This window comes from Phyllostomus hastatus, unplaced genomic scaffold, assembly GCF_019186645.2.
Source record: "Phyllostomus hastatus isolate PE091 unplaced genomic scaffold, TTU_PhHast_1.1 phas_contig_34, whole genome shotgun sequence".
NCBI classification, from domain to species: domain Eukaryota; kingdom Metazoa; phylum Chordata; class Mammalia; order Chiroptera; family Phyllostomidae; genus Phyllostomus; species Phyllostomus hastatus.
This window is the reverse complement of record NW_025333857.1, coordinates 63,235,896-63,258,383: the sequence shown is the minus strand read 5'-3', so window position 1 is coordinate 63,258,383 and position 22,488 is coordinate 63,235,896. Positions and strand designations below refer to the sequence as shown.

At 45.6% G+C, this 22,488-nt stretch overlaps 1 protein-coding gene and 1 non-coding gene across 3 annotated transcripts in view; one reads left to right on the top strand and one right to left on the bottom strand.

Moving 5' to 3' along the window:
• Positions 1-22,488, top strand: part of ASTN2 (astrotactin 2) — an 821,211-nt gene that overhangs the window by 409,429 nt on the left and 389,294 nt on the right. The gene's annotated exons all lie outside the window — the stretch shown is intronic.
• Positions 4,270-4,407, bottom strand: LOC123820306. Its single transcript, XR_006785939.1, has one exon. It is a non-coding gene; the product is annotated as a small nucleolar RNA SNORA21 (small nucleolar RNA).

Genomic DNA, 22,488 nt, shown 5'->3' with positions numbered 1-22,488 from the left:
TAAACCCACACTGAGTGTGCCGGAGGGTAGAGATAGAAAACCAGGGCCTTTGACAACACAGTGGGGCTGCTGAATTGAATGACTCTGAAATCGTCACCATCTCAGGACTTTCTGATATAAGCAACAATCCCTGTTTTATGGATTAAGCCCATTTCAGTCTTACTTTTCTGCTTCTTCAAGGTAAAGGCATCCTAGTTAATGTAGGACCTGCACCTGATATAATCCAGTCCCTCACAACATCTCAAGCCTCATCTCCCACCAGCACTGCCAGCCCTCCCTCTGTTTATCAGCCACGTCCCATTGTCGGTGATCCCCAAACACATCCGCTGCATGCATTCATGTCTTTGCCCGTGCTTTGCGTTCTGTCTCCCCTCCCATGTGTCTGTAGGGCAGATCACATCTCTCCACAGGTCAACTGAGAAGCCACCTTCTCAGAAAACCTTTCCACCTCCAATCTGGGGGTCTGTAGCATGGAGGTTAAGGCATGGACTCAGGAGCCAGGCTGTCTGGATTTGAGTTCCGGCTCTACCACCTACTTGCTTTGTGGTCTTAAGCATTTTTCTTGATCCTTTTTTCCTATAGTTTATTCCTTTGTAAAATGGAAATAATAATAATACCTCTTGCACAGGGTAGTTATAAAAATGAGATGAGCTCTTCCATGTAAAAGCACGGAAAACAATGCCCAGCACACAGTAAGCACTGCAATTAGGGTTCCGATGGCCTGTTTTCATGTCTGTCTTCACAATGAGCTGGTGAGGCTGTGAGCTCTCGCAAGGCAGAGATTTGTTTTCTTCATTTCTTTCTCCTTGACACTTCTCATTAGAGCCGTGCATTGCTAAAGGAAGCGCTTCAAGCAAAGCAAATGCAGTCCTATGGGATGGGATGACATGGGCTGAAGTAGGGTGGAGAGATGGGGTGCATGGGATGGAACATGCAGGTCCCATGGGAGGCCAGCCCCCTGACAGCCGAAGATACTGCAGAGCCAAGTTTTACTGTGCATTGTGTTCTGAATGTCAGGCCGAAGGCCTGGGTTATGTCTTGAAGAAGTTAGGGAAGCACAGATGAGCTCGATCTGCAGAACTGCACAATCACAAGTATATCCAGAAGATGAATCTGCCTTTTTTTTAAGAGCTTTTTTGAGATACAATTTACATACCATAACACTCACCCAGTTTCAGTGTACATTTCAAGGAGTTTGGATAAGTTTACACAGTTGTATAAGTACCGTCGAAATCCACTTTTAGAGCAGTGGAATCTGGCTTCTCTAGCAGTGTGGGCTGAACTGTAGACGGTCGTACACGAGCAGGCCACATAGGCCAAGTCTTGTAGGTTAGGCTGGAAATGAAGGTGGTAGCAGCAGGAAGGAGCATCTGTCTTTCTTCAGTCCGAGGGTCTGAAGGAGGGCAGTGTTGACCTTAACCTCTGACTCCCTCACTTACAGGTGCGCCTTGAGTCCTGGACCCTGCAGTCTTTCCCCTTCCCCTCAGGCCCAGTATTGATACATAATTTATTACATAATATTTCCACTCTTCCTTCCCTCCAATCAATGAGCTCCTTGATATTTAAGATCATGGATGATCGACCTTTTCTCCCCAGTTCATACCTACTGGCAGCAGGACCTGGCACACAATAGGTAGAGATTTAAGATGATTTGGCCACTCAACCATGTCCTTAGTTATAATTCTGGCTTTGAATCCGTTGTGGCAATGGGTTGACATCCCTGTAGTTTATATCCATCCAGGAGAGGGTATGGAAATGGGACAATGGAGAGGAGAGTTATGAACATAAAGGGTCTGGGTCAAGTGCATCAGCCACCCGATCTTTTGCAATTGCTGCTGTTGAGCTGTTCCGGAGCCCTTTTGCTTTGTGCTGGGCTGAACTTGGCTCCTCGTTGTTTCAATCTTTTTCACTCTACGAGGCACCTAGAAATGTTCTTTAAAAGTCACACCACTTGTCTCTGGCAGCTTCTTCGGTGCAGAAAGATCTGTTCAGGGAAGCCCTCACAAGCTGTCCCCGACAGGCAGAATGTGTGTGTGCACACACACGGCGATCTGAGCAGCAAATCAACTTGTCTCAACTTGTGCAAGAAACACGGTCATTCTTTGCAATCGCACAGTCTTAATATAAAAATGATGGTGGTGTAAGCATTTGGGAGCTAGAGGCAGGGCAGGGCCAGTATCATGGACCCCAGAGTGCTATCTGGGTCTAGTATTCAAGAGATCCAGACCCAAGGACCAAGACATGAAAATGGGTAAGAAGGATGACAAACCATAAACCCCTAAGGGAGGTTGACGGGGCGGGTGTCAGAGAAGAGGGCCGGGTCAGACGGGGGCCCAGCCATGGGGAATGAGAGGCATGGATGGGTTCTGAGAATTTCAAGATGAGCTGAGAGGGTCCTTCGCTGCGGCTAGAAAAGGGCCATGGCTTACACCGAACCTACTGGCACTGAGAGCTGAAGGCCTGAGGGCACACTCCCTGGGAGTTGGCACCTCTGAGTAGCAGGACCACACTGGGTCCATGTGTGTGTGTGTGTGTGTGTGTGTGTGTGTGTGTGTGTGTGTGTTATTCTCAAGTTTTTAGGGATTGAAGGTACTATTTTGGTTTACGCATTAGATTTTTTTAATAAAGAATCAGAATCAGAAAGATGCTGCAATTTGCACAAGGGCCTGAATGGAGTCTATTCGTAGTAAAGCCAGGACTGAGATGCAAGTGTTTCATCTGCTCAACCAGTGTTCTTTCTGTTTGTCTGTTCATGTTGTGGGGCTGAACATCCTGCTCTGTGCTGGTAGTGCAGATCCAGTGGTCCCAACCTGGGTGCCTAACTCTGCTGTCACTTGGCGTGACATAGAGGCTATTGTAATGGAGAGGCAGTTGACGTCCACATAAAGCCTGTAGTTTGTTAGTAGTGTGGTTTCCATGTTAACTGCTTAGTTTGGATAAGTATGCTGTGGTACATGGTGGTTAATTTTATGTCTCAACTTGACTGGGACGCAGAGTGTCCAGGTATTTGGTCAAGCATTATTCCGGGGGTTTCTGTGAGAGTGCTTTTAGATGAGAGTAACATGTGAATCTATAGGCTGAGTAAAGTGCTGTGTTTTGCCATGCACAGTGCACTCCTTGGTCCAATGTGCACCCATGTATTTTGGCCCAAACTTTCAGGGAAAAATCTTTTGTTTTAATTTTTAAATTCAATTATGTCTTTCTTTATATTTAGATACTTGTATTTTGTATTATAAAGGAATTTTAGCACTTCTTTTTGAACATTTGGTACAAGAAAGTTTATGTAACAAATAATTACAAAACACAAGAACAGATACAAAGGCATTTCAGGTACTACCCATGTATAATGTGCATCCTTATTTTTCCCTCAAAAATTGGGGCAAAAAGTACGCATTGTACGTGGCAAAATGTAGTAGATCGCTTTCCCTAGGGTGGGTGGGTGTCCTCCAATCTGTGGAAGGACAGAACAGAGCAAAAGGCTGACCCACCTGCGTGAGAGGGAACTCCCCTGCCCGATGGCATTCACACTGAGACACCGGCTCTACCTGCAGCTGCCCGCCAGTCTTGGAACCCAAACTGGGACACCGGCTCTGCAGGTTTCGTCCTTGCAGCCTCCATAATGACATGAGCCAGCCCTTCGTCATCAGTCCCTTCCCATCTGTCGCCTACTGTTCTGTTTCTCTGGAGCACCCTGACAAACACAAATCATTATATAGGTTGTTAACATTTGGGGCGGTTGGGTGGATGGTATAGAAACTCTCTGTGTCTTTGCACCTCCTCTCTAAACCTAAAATTATTCCAGTGTAAAGAGCTTCAAAGGAAATAAAAAATCAGGCCAGAGTTGCAGTATCTCAGAGTAACATCATTTCCCAAACAAAGGAACGTTAAAGAATACAATGGTCAACCATGGTGCTAAGCAGTGTGCTCTCAGCCCGACTCTCTATCCCAGACTGATGGCCCCAGTTTTCTCTGTGCTACCAATTTCTAGCTGAATCCTTGGGAAGCCTACCTGGCACGTTTCTTATTTCTTCCCTCCACCGGGGCCCCTTGCAGCTGTTGCTGCCCTGAGCGCAGGTGTGGGGTATTGCTCCTCCCTCTCCAGCACTGGGCACAGGGCCCATGCAGAGCAGGCACACACTAAGGATCTTATTACAGGAGTCAATCTGAAAAAAAATATATATGAAAGAATGACATGAATTATCTCATTTTTGTCTGTATGTCTAAAATACAATTAGCCAATTTTTTAAAAATGTGGTGTTTTTTTTGAACCGTTGTCACACCACCGACAGAAGCGAAACAACACGACACGCTGCCACTTCCCCCAAAAGCGGTGTGTGTTTCCTTTGCCCTTTCTTGACGGCTCAGTGGGTCGTCAGTGCAAGGCCTAAGGAGTGCTTTTCAGAGGGTTCCTTCTTTTTTTGAGAATTAAATGTGTGATGAACCCTTTGCTAAATAGGATGATGGCAGAAGAAACCAGGCAATCCCATCCTTAAAGGGCTGACAGCCCTGCAGAGGGCCCGGGTGTTGGAAAATAGTAAGAGTAAAACATACCTATTATAACAAAAATAAATATTTGTACTGAGTATTTTACTATGTGTTGGCTACTACACAGGATTCTCTATATAGTATCCTTAAATAATCTCCTGTCATCCTTAAATAAGGCGTTGATGTCGGCACTGGCATTGTCTTTGTCGTGCCAGATGCGACAGTGGAGACTCTGGGAGGTTAACTCACCGGCCCAACGGTGCATTTCTAATGAAGTGGCGGAACTGGGATTTGAACTCATGACTGGCCTGCCAGCCAACCTGAACTTCTTACTACAGTGCTATATGATCTTTCTGAGTTAGAGTTACTTTTTCACACATCTTTTTTTTTTCAATAGAGTTGTTACCCTAAGAGAAAGGGTCCTCATCATATTTCTCTTTGTTCCTTTGTATCACAGCTAGGTACACAGAAAAGAAAGTAAATGCTTGTTGAATGGAGGAAGTAAATGTTTGAGAACAATGAGGGCTGGAGGAATCCCTTCCTGGGAATAGTCTTTTTTTAATGGCAAGAGCCGTATCTCAGAGAGATGATCAATCCTCTGCAGGAATTATCCCCCTGTGTACTTAAAAGTAATGAATTGCTATCAGTCTGAAGAAAACAATATTGTGATAAGATATTAAGGCCCAGATAATGAGCTATGGTTTGGGCCGATGGGCCATCCTCAAATGGGGCCAATCGCCGGCCATGGTCTCCGGGGCCCTTTCCTGTTTCAGTTGAAAGGGGAGCGGTGGATAAAGGCCTGAAAGCAAACTTAATGTAAGCACTGACTGGGGCCAGGGAGGGTTGCGGAGGGCCTCTGGAGTCTGTAAAACTGCCATCCTCAGCTTTAGGGCAGAGCCGAACGTGAGAAGTAAACGTCTGTGTCTCCTGTGGACAAAAGAAATAGCGTGTCTAGGGTGGGAGGGGCCTGGTTTTGAGGGTGTACTTGGAAAGAGACAAGGAAAAGACCCCACTTTCGTGAAACCTGCGTTCTATTCCTACTTGCATTAATACAGGACCTGGGAATTTGTTATCTAGTAGCCTCCTGGGGTCTCAGTGTTCCTACCTGTAAATTAAGGATTGTAATAGTGTCCTTGTCTGCACCATAAACAGAGCTTTGTGAGACTGAACCAAGGTAATAGGCATAAAAATGACAGCAAATGTACAAAGTGCTATTCAACTGTATTAACAGCATAGTGCAGTGTGAATTAGGTAGCATAATAGAAAGGAGTACAGGTACTAAGGAATTCCAGTACATATTTCTGTTTCTCTGTTACATGATTGAACAAAGGGAAGTTGTCTTCTTAAATCTCCCGGAACTTCAGTTTCCTCATCTGTAAAAATGGGATCAATGCCTATCTTGTAAGAGAAAATTGCAAATGGTATGTGAAAAGTACTTGGCACAGGGCACGATCTCAAAGTGCTGGTACATCTTTTATGAGTTTCCTTTTGGTGTATCCGCATCTCCCGTTAGACTGTGACCTTTCTGAGGCCAAAAAAATATATTTATCTTTGCAGCTGAGTCTAGGGCATTGTCTGGCAAGGCATCATAAAAAAATAAGTATTTATAAAATGAATTTAGTACCAGGATCAAGTATAGGAATTAGAGAAAATAATTATTAATTTAAAAATTTTTTTTCAATTCCAGCGCTGGCCATAGGGGCTCAGGTGGTTGGGTGTCATCCCACAAACCAAAAGGTTGCCATTTTGATTCCTTGTCAGGGCACATGCCTAGGCTGTGGGTTTGGTCCCTGGTCGGGGCACATAGGAAAGACAGCTATTCAATGTTTCTCTCACATCAATGTTTCTCTCTTTTCTTTCTCTCTGCCTCTCCCCCTCTCTCTCTCTCTCTTAGAAAAAATTCAACTCCAGGGGTCAGGGAGGATATGGGATGGAGGGAATGAGGAAAATGGACTCATGGATATGAACAACAGTGTGGTGATTGCAGGGGTGGGGTCGGGTGTAAGGGCACTAAATGGTAGTGGAAAAAAATACAATACAACCGTGATTTAAAAAAGAAAAAGGATAAAACATAACAATTTCAATTCCATTTGCACCTTTATCTTGTCCTAAATTTTAACTACATTTCTCTGTATTCACCCTCCACAAAATAAAGTCATTGTTAATCACTGGAAATGCTCATTTATTTATTTATTCAACCAATAAATATCTGTTGAGGACCCACCTACTGGGTATCAGACTCTGAACGAGGTGGCGGGATAATAGATGGTGCCAGTAAATAAGGGATTAGGGGACAGACAGATTTGAACAGCCCAGGTTGGTATCTCAGAGAAAAATAGAGCCCCAGCTGAGATCGGAAGGAGAGTTGGAGGCAGGAGGCAGAAGACAGAGGGGAAATAATAGGTACCACACTGGGGTACCTTTGGGAAATGCAAGTTGTTCTGGGAGTAAGGAAGGATGAGAAAGGAAGCGAAGAGAGAGGCCAATCACGAAGAGCACAGTAGATTCTGTCCAGGGATCCTGCCTTTTTTCCTAAGGGCACTGGACACCATGAAGGGATTGGTAAGGAGGAGAAAGAATTACTGGATTTTCCTTCTGGAACCACGATTCTGGCTCAGTGTGGAAGATGGATACAGAAGGAAAGCAAGGTCACTGTGTTAGAGCTGGCTGAGCCCAACCTTTTTCTGAGAGCAGATAATAGGCATATATTCATACAATTAAACCAAATTAGAAATCTGACACATATAAATCGAAACAATGATGGGTCATTCACACCTTCTCTTTTATTCAAGGTCTCTAGAGTCTTATGAATGAGTTCTCACATCCAACTATTTGTCCAGCCCCTAAGGAGATAGGCCGGGCTAAACCACCCACCTCCACTGACCATTCTTTTCCACAGACATAAACAAGGTGCCAGGCTCTGGGCAGAGCTGTGCGAAATGATAGCAAGGTGGAGAGGTGCATGCATCCATGTGTTATCCTTCAAAGTAGACAGTGGGGAAAGATTGATACCACAGTGTTCCAGGACTATCAGAAAATTCAACCTTTACCAGTTGAAAAGTCCTGAAAGAGAGAAATGTCTTTTGGGGCATGTCCGTTTTGTGCCTGGTCATGTACTGGGTGCATTCCCATTCAACAGCCTAATAAAGTACCTGAGAGCATGGGCTTAGGGGTTAGAGAGACCTAAATCCAGTGTCAGCACTGGCACTGGCTAACTGAGTGACCTTGGGCCCGTCATTTAACCCAGCCCATAGGGTTGTTGTGAGAATGACAGGAGGCCATGCACGTAAGGTAGTGATACTAAGTAGTGATCGGCACACAGTAAGTGTGGTTGTGATGGTGGTTGTCATTGTGCTGGTTGTAGCAGTGGTAATCCTAGTGGCCCATAGCTTGGTGATTAAGAGAGCACCAACCCTGAAGCCAGAATATATCGGGATCAAGTCCCAGGTCCTCTGGGTCTTGACATGGCTGAAGTCAAGTCATCAGCCATGTGAGCTTGGGCCACTTGTTCAACATCTCTCACTCAGTATCTCATCTGTAAAGTAGAGACGATAGTCGTACTCATCCCAAAGGATTGATAAGAAGATTCAATTTAATGAATTACGCTTGTAAAGTAGGAAGACAGTTCCTGGAACACAGTAAGTATAAATCAGCCTTAAGTAAATATAAAAGCTAAGAAATGCTTAAAACAAAGGGGTAGAGCATGCCTAACCCCAAATGAAGGAAGAATCGCTTCTTATCTTGCAGAGAAGAAAACAGAAACAGAGAAATAACATAAGTTGTCCCTGTCACACATCCAGTAGAGGGTGGAAATGGAATCCGAATCCAGATGGCAAGACTCGTGCTTGTGACTGGAAGCCTTATGCATTTTCTGGCTCATCTCAAAGTCCAACTGTGACCCGAGGAGGAACATGCTTCTGCAGTAATGAGAGCCTTGAAAAGCTCACATTTAGTGAGTGTCTATTTGCTAGGCTTACGCATTCCCTTGTGTAATTCTCACAACAATCCTATGAGCTAGCCTTATTATTCTCCTGTTAAAGATGAAGGCAATGAGACTCAGAGAAGTTACGTTACTTGCCTAAGGTCATACAGCTGTTGTAAACTAGCAGGCACAGGACTCAAATGCAGGCAATGAAACTATGAAGTCCATGCTTTTGAGTACTGGGCTTTCTCGCCCTTCGTCCCCAAATGTGTTAAATGGTGAGATTACCATCACGGAAGTAAGGTCAGCATCTTGTTTTATTTAAGATGTGAGACCTGGAAGTGTGTGTTGAACCAGCACAGACGTGGAGATGGCTGAGGGAATTACCATTGATTAGCACCATTTGTAATTACTCTTAACGACAACGTAGAGGGGTGAGTATTATTCCCCAAATCTCATTACAGATGAGAAAACTAAAAGCTCAGAGAATTTAAGTAACTTCCTCAAGTTTGCACAAAGGAGCTGGATTGTGCATGCAGAACAGCCTGAGTCTAGAAAACTCAATCTATCTCTGCAGCAGCCACTGTATTCAGGGGTGCATATAAATGTCAACAGAAAATAATGGAACAGCCATCATTTGTCTGCACCATGCCTCAGCCTGCGGACTTCAATGAATTCAAAAGCCTTTTTTTTTTTAATAAGGCCATCACTTAGGTGTTTACCAGCCTGACTGACTTCATTATGCTCTGAGGCTTACTGGGGGCATTTCCTTCCTCATAAGGTTATCTTCATGGCACTCTCAGCCCTGTTAATTGCAAAGCATATTCTGTGCATTAGCTGCAGCTGGCATGGCTCCTCATGGGTACTCCAGGGTCCTTTAGGGGACTTGGAGGGAGGAAAACTTGCAGAACATGGGCACCTCTAAGGCTACTGAAAAAAAGAAACCGGACTTTTTTTGATTCAAAGCATGAAGGTATCTCTTTGGAGCCATAGCTCTTCATTGCTGGAGGCAGGGCTGACATCCAGCAGATATGGCACAGCACACTGTGGTGGCTCTTAAAATATTAAAGTACATCTCGACCATTTCTTCCCCTGAGTGCTCCTGACCACCCCCAACCCTCCGCAGGGACTCCCCAGAAGTCCTCTTGATCCAGAAAACAATTGACATAAAAGAAGACCCCACCACATTCAGATCAATTGACAGGTGGTGCAGTTCAGGGTCACACGCCCATTGTTCAATTCTTGACTGTTCTCTCTGCCTGAAGACATTGTTTAGCAAGAGGACAGAACTGTTCAGAACAGTCAGACAGACCATTCATATTATCCTCTCAGCAATATTTTTGGTCTTCTGTCACATCTTGCACAGATTCATGTGGATTCTAGCATAATTGGGATGTTCTACCTATTGTGTTTAAATGGTGGTGGTATTTTAGTCAATGCTGAATTTTTTCTTCTTCTTCTTCTTTTTTCTTACTAAAATTCAGGAAATGATCTTGGCCAATAAGTAATAGCTTTGAAAATGTGGCCATCTCCTATTTGTTCGGTTCTCTTTCATCCGGTTCCCCTCCTGCCTTGTGAATTGAATGCTGTGGTTTAATTGCTTAAGTGCTCTTGCTTCTAATCCAAACTTGCCTTGGCCTGCCTGTCTCAAAACCATGAAAACAGAATGGCGCGACGGCTCTGCGGGAAGGGACTACCTCCTGCCCACATTTGTCTGGCTTCTCTCTTGTCTGTCTGCCTGGAGCGGGCGAGAGAGGTGGCAAGGAAGCACACACAAAACCACGCCACGGTCCCAGAGGGCCAGTCTTACCCAGCCCTGCCGCAGCACGGAGCTGGGAGGAATAGGGAGCCGGTAATGAGAAGAAACTAGGAGGGAAGCACAGAGTAAATTGAGGCCATTTGTTTTAAAGGAGCTGGAATTAGCTCCTGTCTATCTGAATGCCTGTAAAAAAAATCCCTGCCTCCTTTACTACCACAGGTGGGATTCAGTTAGTCCTCAGTGACAGAAAGCCAAAATAAAACTTGCTTCTACGTGAGGTGGAGGTGTGTATCTCTTGGGTAAAGTGCAGAGGTAGGGGTCCAGCCTGGAAGGTTGCCCTTTGCTTCAGGAGTACTGAGAGCTGCAGACTCTAGCCAGCTTCTTACGCCTCCACCCATAAGGTGTGGCTCCCGGCAGTGCGCTCCAAGCTGGGACTGCAGCCACTGCAGCCAGGCTACAGGCAGTAGGATGGAGGCAGAATGCAAAACCAGCGGTCTCCCCAGGAGGAACCCGGAGCTGCTAAAATGTATCTGCACATATATCCCGTTAGCCACAAAGTAATCTCCTGGCCATCCGCAGCTTCTAAGGTTGGGAATGTGATGTTATTCAGCCATTGGGGTTCACTCCTGATCTTTTTGTTATGATGTTGTGTCGCATACCAGGCTGTGTGTCTGTCTCCATCATTAGACTGAACTCTAAGAGAGTGGTGACTGTATCTAATTCATTGTTGTGCGCACCCACCTGGCAGTGGGTTTCACCTTAGAAGGGTGCTCAATGGGAATCTTTAGAAAGCACCTGCACCCAGTTTTGTCATTCCACAGCTTAAATCACACGACAGTGTCCTATTGCCTTGGCGTCAAATCCCAGCTATTGTCACAGCCCCCAAAGTTCTAGCCCTCTCAACTCACGTGGACTACACCCCCACCCTTCATTCTCATGACTCAGGCAGATGGTGTTATTTCTGTTTCCGCAACTCCCCACGCTGTTTCTTCTCAGGCCCTTTTATTTTTTAAATTCAATTTATTGGGGTGACATCATTTATTAAAATATATAGGTTTCATGTGTACAGTTCTGTAATACATCATCTGTATGTTGCACTGCGTGTTTGCCACCTCAAGTCCTCCTCCCACACCCCGTCCCTCTCCATATAATCACCGTGCTGTTGTCTGTATCTATGAGTTGTGTTGTTTGTTTGTCCACTGACGAAATCCCTTCACCCTTTCCCCTTTTTCACCTTTTGTGTGTGCAGTTACCTCTGCCTGAAATGCTCCCCTGACCCACATTCATTTCTCATTTCTCTTCACTGAGATCTCAGCTCAAACCTACCTCTTGCTAGTAGCTCCCTAACATTGCCCAGCCCCACATACGCCTGCCTCACCATCATTCTCGAGTCTCTTTACGCCATAGGAGATGTGGCCTCATATCCTGTATCGTTATCTGAAGTCGGTGTTTGTGTGGGTGCAGGGAGGTAGGTAGGTATTGATTTACTTGTTGGCTCCTTGCCTCCCAAGTTGGAATACAAATAAGCCCCTAGTGGGCAGAGATCTTGCCTGTCTGTCACTCACCGTGTCCTGGATATCTGAAAAGCAGTGTTTAGGAAGCTGTCAGTAAGCACATGCGAAATCGGTTGGAAGTTAGCCAGTGGTCAGATTATATCTCCAAAAGTTAAATTCCATTCCTTTTTTTCTTTTTTGTTAATTACATTCTGCCTCAAATTTGCAAAGTAAAACCTAGAAATCAGCCTTAAAATCTATGCACGTTTACAGACTTCTTGCCTGCCTCCGCTCGTAGGGTAGGAATCTGCCTTCATCCCACCTCCCACGAGACGGGAGGCAAGTCTTCACTTTAGGAATCAGCTCTGTAAGTGTCGCCAGCATGGGTAGCCTTGCCATGCCAAACTACCCATCCCCATGTCTAGGCCATGGTAAAATGATCAGAGGGATAGGCAGATGAGCCCAGGAGTACAGATTAAACACCAGTTGGGAGCCCTGGCTGGCATAGCTCAGTGGATTGAGCACAGGCTGCAAACCAAAGTGTCGCAGGTTCGATTCCCAGTCAGGGTACATGCCTGGGTTGCAGGCCATGACCCCTAGCAACTGCACATTGATGTTTCTCTCTCCCTCTCTGTCTCTCTGTCTCTCTGTCTCTCTGTCTCTCTCTCTCTCTCTCTCTCTCTATCTCCCTCTCTTCCCTCTCTAAAAATAAATAAATAAAATCTCAAAAAAAAAGTTAAACACCAGTTGGAATAATATGGCTTAGAGAAGAAAGACTCAGGGAGGTGGAAACCAGGAGTGTTGAGCAGATACCTTTCCTGGTATGTCTGCAGGCTGATGCCTTGTTTCAGAGATGATGAAACAAAAGCTTACAGGAGAGGCAGGGAGCCTGAGTGGTGTCTTTGCAGAGCAGAGTAAACCAGGAGAGACTGTAGGACATGAGGTCAAAGAGGTCACAGCAGGAGAGGGTGAGAGAGAGTACAGGCCCAGGAATAATCAGATTATTACCAGTGAGCAATGGACTAGGGAAGGAGAAGTGGGGATGGGAAGGAGAATGAATTCCCAAAGCATTGTTGAAAGAGATTCAGAGCCTTAGGAAGCAATCTAATGGAGAGAAGGAGGGGTGGGCTATTGCGAAATAGAAGTAAAGGTCAAGGATGATGCTCTGAAAATGTCTGTCCTGGGAGTTTGCACAGACACCTTAAGTCTTTATCATGCATACAAAGTGCTCAGTAAATATTTACGGAATCAAATCCAATTTTTCTCATCTCTGCCCTTCTACTGACTGAGCTTTTGCTCTGTCCCAGACTAACTCTAGGGTTCCCTGACACCCAACCTGGGGTGACATCCCCTCGTTTTCACCTCCAGTCCTACTGAATAAAACCTGACATCTCTCAGGACCTGCAACATGACGGGTGCTGACATGAGGACTAAATCCCACGGCAACAGCCAGCCGGCACTGGCGCCTGAGTCTGGCCCAGAGTGGCAGTCTTCAGATGTGTGCCTTCTCCAGACTGCTCGGCAGCCACTTCCTCGTAGCTGGCAGCTTCCAAAGACACAGTCTTGTTAGTAAGCTCTCCGGAGCCAGGCCAGGAGTGGTAAATGTGGAACACTGACCAAGTGGACCATCCCAGGGGTACCCACCTGAGTCCATGAAGCCAGTCAGGCTGCCCTCACCTCTATGTCACTGTCCACCCCCTTCTGCACTCATCACAAGTCCCCATTAGCTTTAGCAACAGGAAATCAGCAGCCTTCCAAGTACAGCCAGCAAACTGGACACCCTGGACCTCCAGCAAGCATTCTTCCCAATACATCCCATTGGCTCCATTAATATCCGGGGACTGACAGCTCAGATTGACTGCCTCATTAGCACGCGTCATGTGGAACTCTGACAATAATTAACAACTCAACAGTCTCATTTGCTGGCCTATCAGAGAAGTATTCAATCAAAAATGTAATTTGCCCGATGCCTCCATTTAGCTTAGGAAGACTATTCCTTCAAAGTTTTAAATAGTCTAATTAAGAGGGAAGAAATAGAAAGGGGAGAATTATTAACAGTATAGGTTTAATGTGAAATTGCTGGAGCGAATTAATAATGCAATAACCATTTTTAGCAGCTGTCTATTAGTTTGTGGGCCAGAGTAATTCAATTAGTCAGCAAAGGGCTGTTCAGATGAGGCGGTGGGGAACAAGTACCATTTTGTCTCCCCAAAGCGCTGTGAACTTCGTTTCCCTGGATTTGGGGGTGATCCCCAGCACTCCAAAAAAAGAATCTCTGCCTTGCTGACCTCCCGAGAGGATGATGGAGAACGTGTGGAAAACCCACGGCACCTAACAGGTGCTTTAAAACGGCTGCCCCAGCCATCCACACAGGTAGATGCAGGGCCAGGCTCACGGTGGATGTTGGTTTCCGCACCTTCCCGACGCCTCTCTGTACATCTCCACCAGTCTTCTGTCTCTCTGCGTTATCCGAGTAGTCAGCTCTTTTAATACAGTTTTCTTTGTTCTTGTCTTGCTCATCTCTCTAGCCCCTTATAAACTCGCATCCGCTTTGCCCCCGAGCAGTGCCTAGCCTTCAGCCTCGCCCAGGGGAGACCCAAGTAACTGCTTCAGCTGGAAGTAGGCATGAGATCAGAGGAGGGAGAGCTGTGAGCATGAAGATCCGTGAGTGAATGCAAGTTCAGGGGTGTGTGATGGCTCATTAGAATTCAAATCTATCTAGGCGCTTTTCCTTGCATGTCATCTGAAGAAGCCAATTGGTGTTTTTATAGGAAGATATCAAATGGTTAAATGCTGGAGTCAGTCGTAGCTGAGTTTGCACTTCAGCTATTTCTCTTTGTCTTGTAAACTCCCTTCTCTGAGCCTCAGTTTTCTCATCTGTAAAACAGGTAGGATTAGACCTACTTGTTGGGCTGTCGTGCGGATCCAGCGAGGTCTTGCACATAACATACCTGCCATGTGGTAGGTACTCAGTAAGTGGTAGCTGTTATTTAGTATCATTTGGAAGAGAGAGGCAGTGGGAGACTTGGGACAGTGATGGGGAGGGAAGATGAGATGGGGTGTGGAGTGTTATGGAAAATGCTGAACTATAGCACGTTGAAAGCAAGAAGATATGGTGGGGTTGTTGCCCCAGCATGAAAGGGTATGTGGGAAGGACTGTGGCCAAAGCTAAATCGGTGTGGTTTCCAGGGAAGGAAACACACCACAGGGGGCTGTTGGCACTGACAGCCGGTTGTATATATTGTCGGTCACTCACTTGTTTATTTCAAGGACACTTCCTAAGCGTCTGCCACTGGCATGATGCTGGGCTGCCAGGGAGACAAGACACTTCAGAAAAGACCCCTACCCTGAGACGCTGTGTTCAGAGAGGGAGATAGCACTTGGGTAGACAGTGGGCTGGACCCCAGTAGAGGACAGGCACTGTTCCTTGGCAGCCAGTAGGTATCAAAGGGATAGGTTGGTAGAGGTTTCTGTCATAACTACCTACTGACTATAGCCAAGACAATTCTAACAGATGGAGCCAGTCCATCCAAAGCAGTGCGCTCTAGAACAACTCACACATGTGATGTTAGGTAACTGAGTGACCAGAGCTGGCGGACAGAGGAAACTGAACACCGGCGAAAGCCGGGAAAACAAAACCACCCACTTCCCTTAGTAACAATGAATCTAAAAACAATAAGCTCCATGAATGTAAGGCTTAACACTACATTGCTGTATGACCATGTGACAAAACTGCATGCTCAGGGCTCTACATGAATTATGTCTTTGAACCACAGGCATCCATCTTTCAGGAGATAGGAAGCCGTGCATCTTCACGGAGGTTCTGATGAGGGAAGTGGTAGAGATTTGGCCCAACGAAAGCAGAGGTGCTGATGGACGGGGACAGAAACGCCCTGCCCCCTTGCGCCTCTCAGCTAAATGCTCCAGCTTTTCTGAACTATCCACAAATAATGAAAGCGAGTCTCTGTAGTACTCGTGTCCAGCCTGCTCAAAGGCAGACTGCTCAGGCTGTCCTCTTTGCTACATGCCACTAATTTATTTACCCCACACTTGTAAAGCACAATTCACTCTTCTTAGACTTCCTGCTCACGCTGTTCTCTCTTTCCTTCTCACTCTCTTACAAATTCTGTTTTTGCTTTTATTTCTAAATAATGGTCTCATGCCTGTCTCCCTCTTCTATAGTAAAGTGCATGTAACTAACTGAATATCTCTGAATTGTTCTCTGATAAAGAGCTTGGGCTTTGGCGTCAGCCGTACCTAGGTTCATGTGATTAGGAGAGCTGACCAAGCAGTTCTTGTAATACCAATGGAAAATGATAGCAATGCCGAAGTACCTACACTTGTTTTATGAAGGCAGAGCTGTTGACATCGGACCCGATGACACCAAGGCAGGAACAAAAAGAAGGGGGAAGCATAGGTTCTTGATAGAACAGGTAAAGTCACCAAAGTCACAGGAAGTACCAAAAAGAAATCTCTGATTTGGAAGGAGGATGGGTGGTGGGTGGTAACAGATCAGTCACCTGCGTAGTAAATTATTGGGATCAATATATGTTTTAAGATTTTTTAAAAAAATGATTTTAAGAGCTCTGATGAGAAAGAGTTCATTTACAGCAGGGGCCCTAGGAACCTCATTGCTGGTTTCCTGAACAGTGTGTGTGTTTTAAAGATTTTATTTATTTATTTTTAGAGAGAGGGAAAGGGAGGGAGAAAGAGGGAGAGAAGCATCAATGTGTGGTTGCCTCTTGCACCCCCAACTGGGGACCTGGCCAGCCACCCAGGCCTGTGCCCTGACTGGGTACTGAACCTATGACCCTTTAGTTTGCAGGCCGACACTCAATCCACTGAGCCACACCAGCCAGGGCAACAGTGTGGTATTTGAACTAGGCCTTGGTGATTGGACAAGGAGTGACATTTCAGCCAGGGGACAAAGGAGCGCAGGCCACTTTGGATGGAGCATGACAAAGAATGAAGGAAGGAAGTTTTGGAAGAATGGGAGTTCATCATTAAGGACCTTATTTCCAGGGTACAGTATTTCACCTTGACTCTGCAGACAATGAGGGGACACTGGACACTTTTGAATGTGTGTGCGGGGGCTCGCCTGTGTAGGGAGGGAGACAAGAGAGTGGGCGCAGGGAAGGAGAGCCACACATGGTCCAAGCTGGGTGCCAGGAAGCTTGGTCTTCCGGAATCACTCATTATGGCCACAGTATGTACCAGAAAAGGGCGTGGGGGAGTAGTCGTGCTAGGCTTGGGTCTGAGAAACCCAAAAGAGTGCTCAGAGACTCCCCATAATTCCAAATGAGGAGGCAGTTCCTGGAGCCCGCCCCCAGCTCCTTGCAGTGTATCTGTGAAACAGGGCACCCATGTGAGCCTGTGTGTGTTTGTACGCACACGTGTGCACCCACATTTCCTTCCAGGCAAAGGCAAAGCAGCCTGACGCCTGCATCGCTCTGAGACTGCAAACCATAGACGATGAAATGTGGCAGGAAGAAGCACATCTTCTGCTTCATTAAAAAGCTACTTGAAAGACAACTACCACGATAGGTGGCATTTCTCTCACTGGGAGATTCCTCACCCTTCCCCACAAGGTTCTTAAGAAGCAGCTGTTAATGTAAAACACTTAACAGAATGCCTAGTACCTCCTAAACACAGAATATATCATCACTGTGAAAATGAATAAACAGAAACCTCATTTAAAATGAAGTCCGAAGGCTGGGAGAGAGAGCTCTCACACATCACGCAACGCACACCACTGACCCTAACAGGAGGAGGCATACCTCACACCTCCCACAATAAGGGATGCTACTTAACTGCCTCAGCAGGAGGAAGGCTCCTCCTGGCCCAGTAACAGCTTAGCCAATGGGAGACTGCCATAACTCAGCCAATGAAAAGTCTCTATACTTTGAACTTTCAGCTTCCTCCAGAGGACTCTGTTTACAGCAGTCCCTTTAAAGTCCATAAAGGAGAGTTCCAGGCCTTTGTTTCTATGGACCTGCATGTGGTTTCCTGTTAGACCATAATTCTTTGTTTCCAAGTGAAGCCATTTTTTCTGGATCACTGTCTGGCTATCTGATTTTTTAAGGTCAATGTCCCCGTTACCGTGATGGTGATGATGAAGGTGGTGGTGCTGGTTGGGGTGGCAGTGACATTGTGTGGGCTAGAGCTCTGAGCAGAGTGCTTAAACAGAAATGCCAGATATTTTGGGAACTGAGATTGAGAAAATGATTCCTAATTTTAAAAAAATGTTTTCACTTGTATGTGGAATATTTTATTTTTATTTTTATTGCTGTTCTATTATAGTTGTCCCAATTCCCCACCCCACCGTTGCTCTCCCCACCCCACGCAACTCCCCTCCCATAGTCAGTTCCCACCCTGCTGACCATGACTCCTTGTTTTTTTTAACATGAAGAAGCAAATGGGGTGCATTTGCTCAGCATTGAACTGAGGGTCAAGAGACTTGGATTTTAATCATCCACTGTCTTTTTTCTATCTGTAAAGTGAGAAGTTAGATTTAAGGATTCTCTCAGCTACAGCCTCTTAATTACCTTGGTCGACTTGTCCCAGATCACACACGAGTCAGGGGTATATCTTCAGGGCCTTTCATCTCAGTCCTCGAGGTTTGGGGGCAGGCAGGTCTTGGCACCACGGGCAAGTTCATGCTCCTAGTGAGACCTGTTCAAGGACAGAGCACACCCCTCTATGACATGGCGAGCTCCCTGGCCCTGGGGCAGAGCCTGTAGGCCACTCTGCTGGGACGACCCCAGTAAATCCCTCACGAGGGTCAGAAGTTGGGTTAAGTCTCCTCTGCCAAAGTTCTTCCCAAGTCTGAGATTTAAAGAGTCTAATTTTAATTCTTGGTGCCTATCCTCTGGCTCCTTTTGGGATGGCCCCATCCCCAGTGCAGACCAGCCCTACATTCGATGCCCTGAAGCCATCGCCAGCCCCAGGGGCTCAAGCTGGTGGACAGCTCTGCCACACCTGATCGATGAACACTAGGTAAGAATCACAAAACAGGGGCTGTTTCCCCCAGTGTCTTCCTGCTCACTCACTTTTTCTCAAAAACATAAAAATAAAAATGCAGAATGTCACCACCTTTCCATAGGCAGAATCTGATTTTGCGAGGAAAATTCCCTGCGAAGACAAAAGGACAAGAGAAGTCATGGACCATCAATGGAGCAAATACCTCATTGTAGAAACATGATCAGCCCAGACCTGGGGGCAAAGAAACAAAATGCAAAGCCTTTCCCTCCAAAGACTAAATTGGCTGGTCGAGGTGGCAACCTCCAGACATGAAATGCAATTAGAGGGATATACAGCCCGGGAGAGCCTCGACTGCTGACCTCCATCCAGCTGGGTGAGCCCGCCCGGGTCTGTGTGTGTCTTCATCCACAAACTGGGCTTTGATTAGAATCTTAGTGTTACAGTCTTGAAGAGCATACACTCGAGCTTTAGGCAGGCTGTGTCCGAGTCTGAACTTTAATGTCCTCATCAATGAAGTGGCATTACCGACCCCCACCTCTTAGAGTTTATTTTCAAGTAAGCAAGGGTCACCCCCACCTCTGGAAGATGATGAATACTCACTGAACATAGATCCCTCTCTGTACCCCCTCTGCCCGTGTAAGGTCTCTTCCTATCTTCCTGTCTCATGACTCTATTACGTCACCAATTTTTAAGAAGCCTTTTCAAGCCCTGGCTGGCATAGCTCAGTGGATTGAACGCGGGCTGTGAACCAAAGCATCGCAGGTTCGATTCCCAGTCAGGGTACATGCCTGGGTTGCAGGCTATGGCCCCCAGCAACTGCACATTCATGTTTCTCTCTCTCTCTCTCTTTCTCCCTCCCTTCCCTCTCTAAAAAAATAAATAAATAAAATCTTAAAAAAAGAAACATTTCAGAATCAAAAGGCAGAAATCCTTCATTCACTTTTAACCCAAGTGGGGCTACACTGTGTATTTTTTCTGGAACTTTCTCTTCTACTTTACACAAAAGTTTCAAGATGCCTCTACATCAGTTCACACAAATCTACATTTTCTTTCACAGCTGAGTGATATTCCATAGTACAGATGTATCATGATCCACTTAACCCCTGTCCAAAATGGCCCTTTAAGTTAGTGCATTTGTTTTGCTATTAGAAATAGTGCTTTAATATATAAATATTAAAATAATATCTGCCTTACACATGTATTTCAGGCCAATGTTTGAGTATTTTTAAGTTCCTTCAAGTGGAATTATATGGTCAAAAGAAGGTTACTTTACATTTTGATGGGCACTCTCAAATCCCTGAAACTATGATCCCAAGGATTAAACTAGTCATTGTTGAACATACATTGATTCAAAACCCACTATGAGTCAAGCATGCTGACCACACACAAAGTGAATAAGACACAGGCCTTCATGGAGAAGCTTCAAGTTTGTTATGGGCACATGGTTCATAAACAATAACAATTCCAAGTATAATAAATTCAGGCACAGCTCAGGGTAGATAAGGGGCCTCTGGGGAAGGTGGCTTCAGACTTCTTGGTAAAGGACAAGAGGGCTGTAGGTAATGTTGTTCCTAGGGGAGTCCCACCTTCCAAAGAATGATCAAGAAAGATTCCCAGAAGGAGGTGGTCCAATATAAAAAAACAAAGGAGACCTAAACAGGGGGAATATAGAAGGGCTGGCATTGTCCATGGGCATGGGGTCTGAAATAAGACAGGCTCTGAGGTCTGATAGACTCGAACTCTGGATCTGCTTCCTACTATCTGCAGGACCCTGGGCAAGTGACTCAACCTTCAGGAACTCCAGTTTATTCATCTGTAAAGTGGAGGTAGCAAACCTAATCACCTCAGAGACTCAACATCCATCATACCACCAAATACCTAAATGAGCACACACAAGGTACCTTAGTGTTGTCCTAGAAAATGGGGTGGGACAATGAACACATCACATAAACTCCTCCTGCCCACGTGGAGCACATAGCACATTCCAGCTGAAGGTGAAACAAGGCAGGCAACAGATGGTCAAGAGCTGAACACAGTGCTTAGAACACAGTAAAGCATGTTCTAAGGCAAGGAGGCATCATGAATGTGAGGAGGGCTTACAAGGGGCAAGTAGCATGTTGACCCAGGATCTTTTAAGAGATCCTGAAAGTTGTTTGCTCCCATTCTTCCCTTTCTTTTTATCCTTTAGATGGCCTCATTCATGTTCTCCCCTTTAAATTTATTCCCTACTAATGTTGCCTCTTACAGGAGCTAAAGAACAACCCTTCGGCTTTTATGCCATTAAAATTATTTAGGGCTTCCGTGTAGAACACAGCCAGCTGGCTGGGTTTCTTTGAGCTTGACAGATTGACTGGGGGGAGAGGGGATGGGGCTGCCTCTGAGACTGAGCCATGTGCTCAGGAAAAAGGTCCTGCTTCATCCACCAAAACTGGCACTGTCCCGGAGAGGAGGGGACTGTTTGAGCTCAAAGACTTTACAGAGAGCATCGGATCCTGCCCCCACTCCCACTGTACAGCACTGGGAGGAATAGGAGGTCATATCTGAATCTAGACTGGCCGATTTTAACAACTGAATTGCAAGGAGCAAGGAGGGGTGTTCATGCCACCCACACTCTGAATGGCACCATACACTAATTCCCAACATATCAAAATGGCTTTTCAAAAATTGACACAATAAACTGCAAGGATTGTTCTGTGGTCAGCCGGGCAGGAGGGGCCTTGTGGCTCTTAGGAAGCAAGTATGAGACCTCCTGACCTTCACAGAGATGCACCTTTATTCACAGGTCAGCACATCTCGGAGGATAAGAGACAGTGGGAAAAGGGTATGGAATTTGTAAGACCTTTAAAGCATTCACATGGTGAATTCCAGGGGAGCGGAGATATTACCTATCAGCCACATGACAGGAAGTTCTGTTGATCGTGGAGGCTATGTTCTCACCTCTTCAGCCTTTGGGGAACCAGAGCCCCGAGACGGGACAGGGCTTACCAAGGTCACATAAGTAATTAAAATTAACAAAATTAATTCCAACATTCAGGACTTTTAAACAGTCCTCCTGTCTCCAGCCCCCATCCCTACCACATCAGACTTGTCCTGTTCTTTAATCCCTACCCAACTGAAGAGGTAATCTAGGAACCGATCACAATGATAATAACTGCTACGGGTTTAGCCTTTGCTTAGCGCCAGGCTCTATGCCAAGCCCTCGATGAACAATATCTCAAAACACCCCGTGTGGGAGGCACAACTCTTAGCCCCATGTCAGAGCTGAGAAAACCTAGAGTCAGAGAAATTAACCAACTTGCAGCGGGGGGAAAATGACATAGTAAATAAACAGCAGCAATTTTTCAACTTGTAGTTTTTATTTATTTTCCCATTTATAAAAGAAATCCCCAGTCATAAAAAAAAGGAAAATAGAGAAATTTTAAAAACCTATTTTTAAGACTCCATGCAAACATAAATATTGGTTGATACATTCTGTAGTGTTGCTTTTTAAAAAATTTGACTATATATGGTGTTTTTATTTTTATAAGACTGTAATTATATGTCCACACAATTTTGCACCTGGCTTCTTTTTATAACTCGAGCATGTTCGTGTTTTTATGCCATCTCTGAAAACATCATTTCCAATGGCTGCGTAACACTCCGTGCAATGGATATGCCAGAGAGATGCTAGGAAGAGACATGGAGGAACCTGGAAAAACACTTAGAGGGAGATGGAAGAAGCTGGAAGATTGACATTTGGAGGCAGAATGTAAATAAGAAAAAAGCAGCCCTGGCTAGCATAGCTCCGTGGATTGAGCGTGGGCTGCGAACCAAAGCATTGCCAGTTCGATTCCTAGTCAGGGCACATG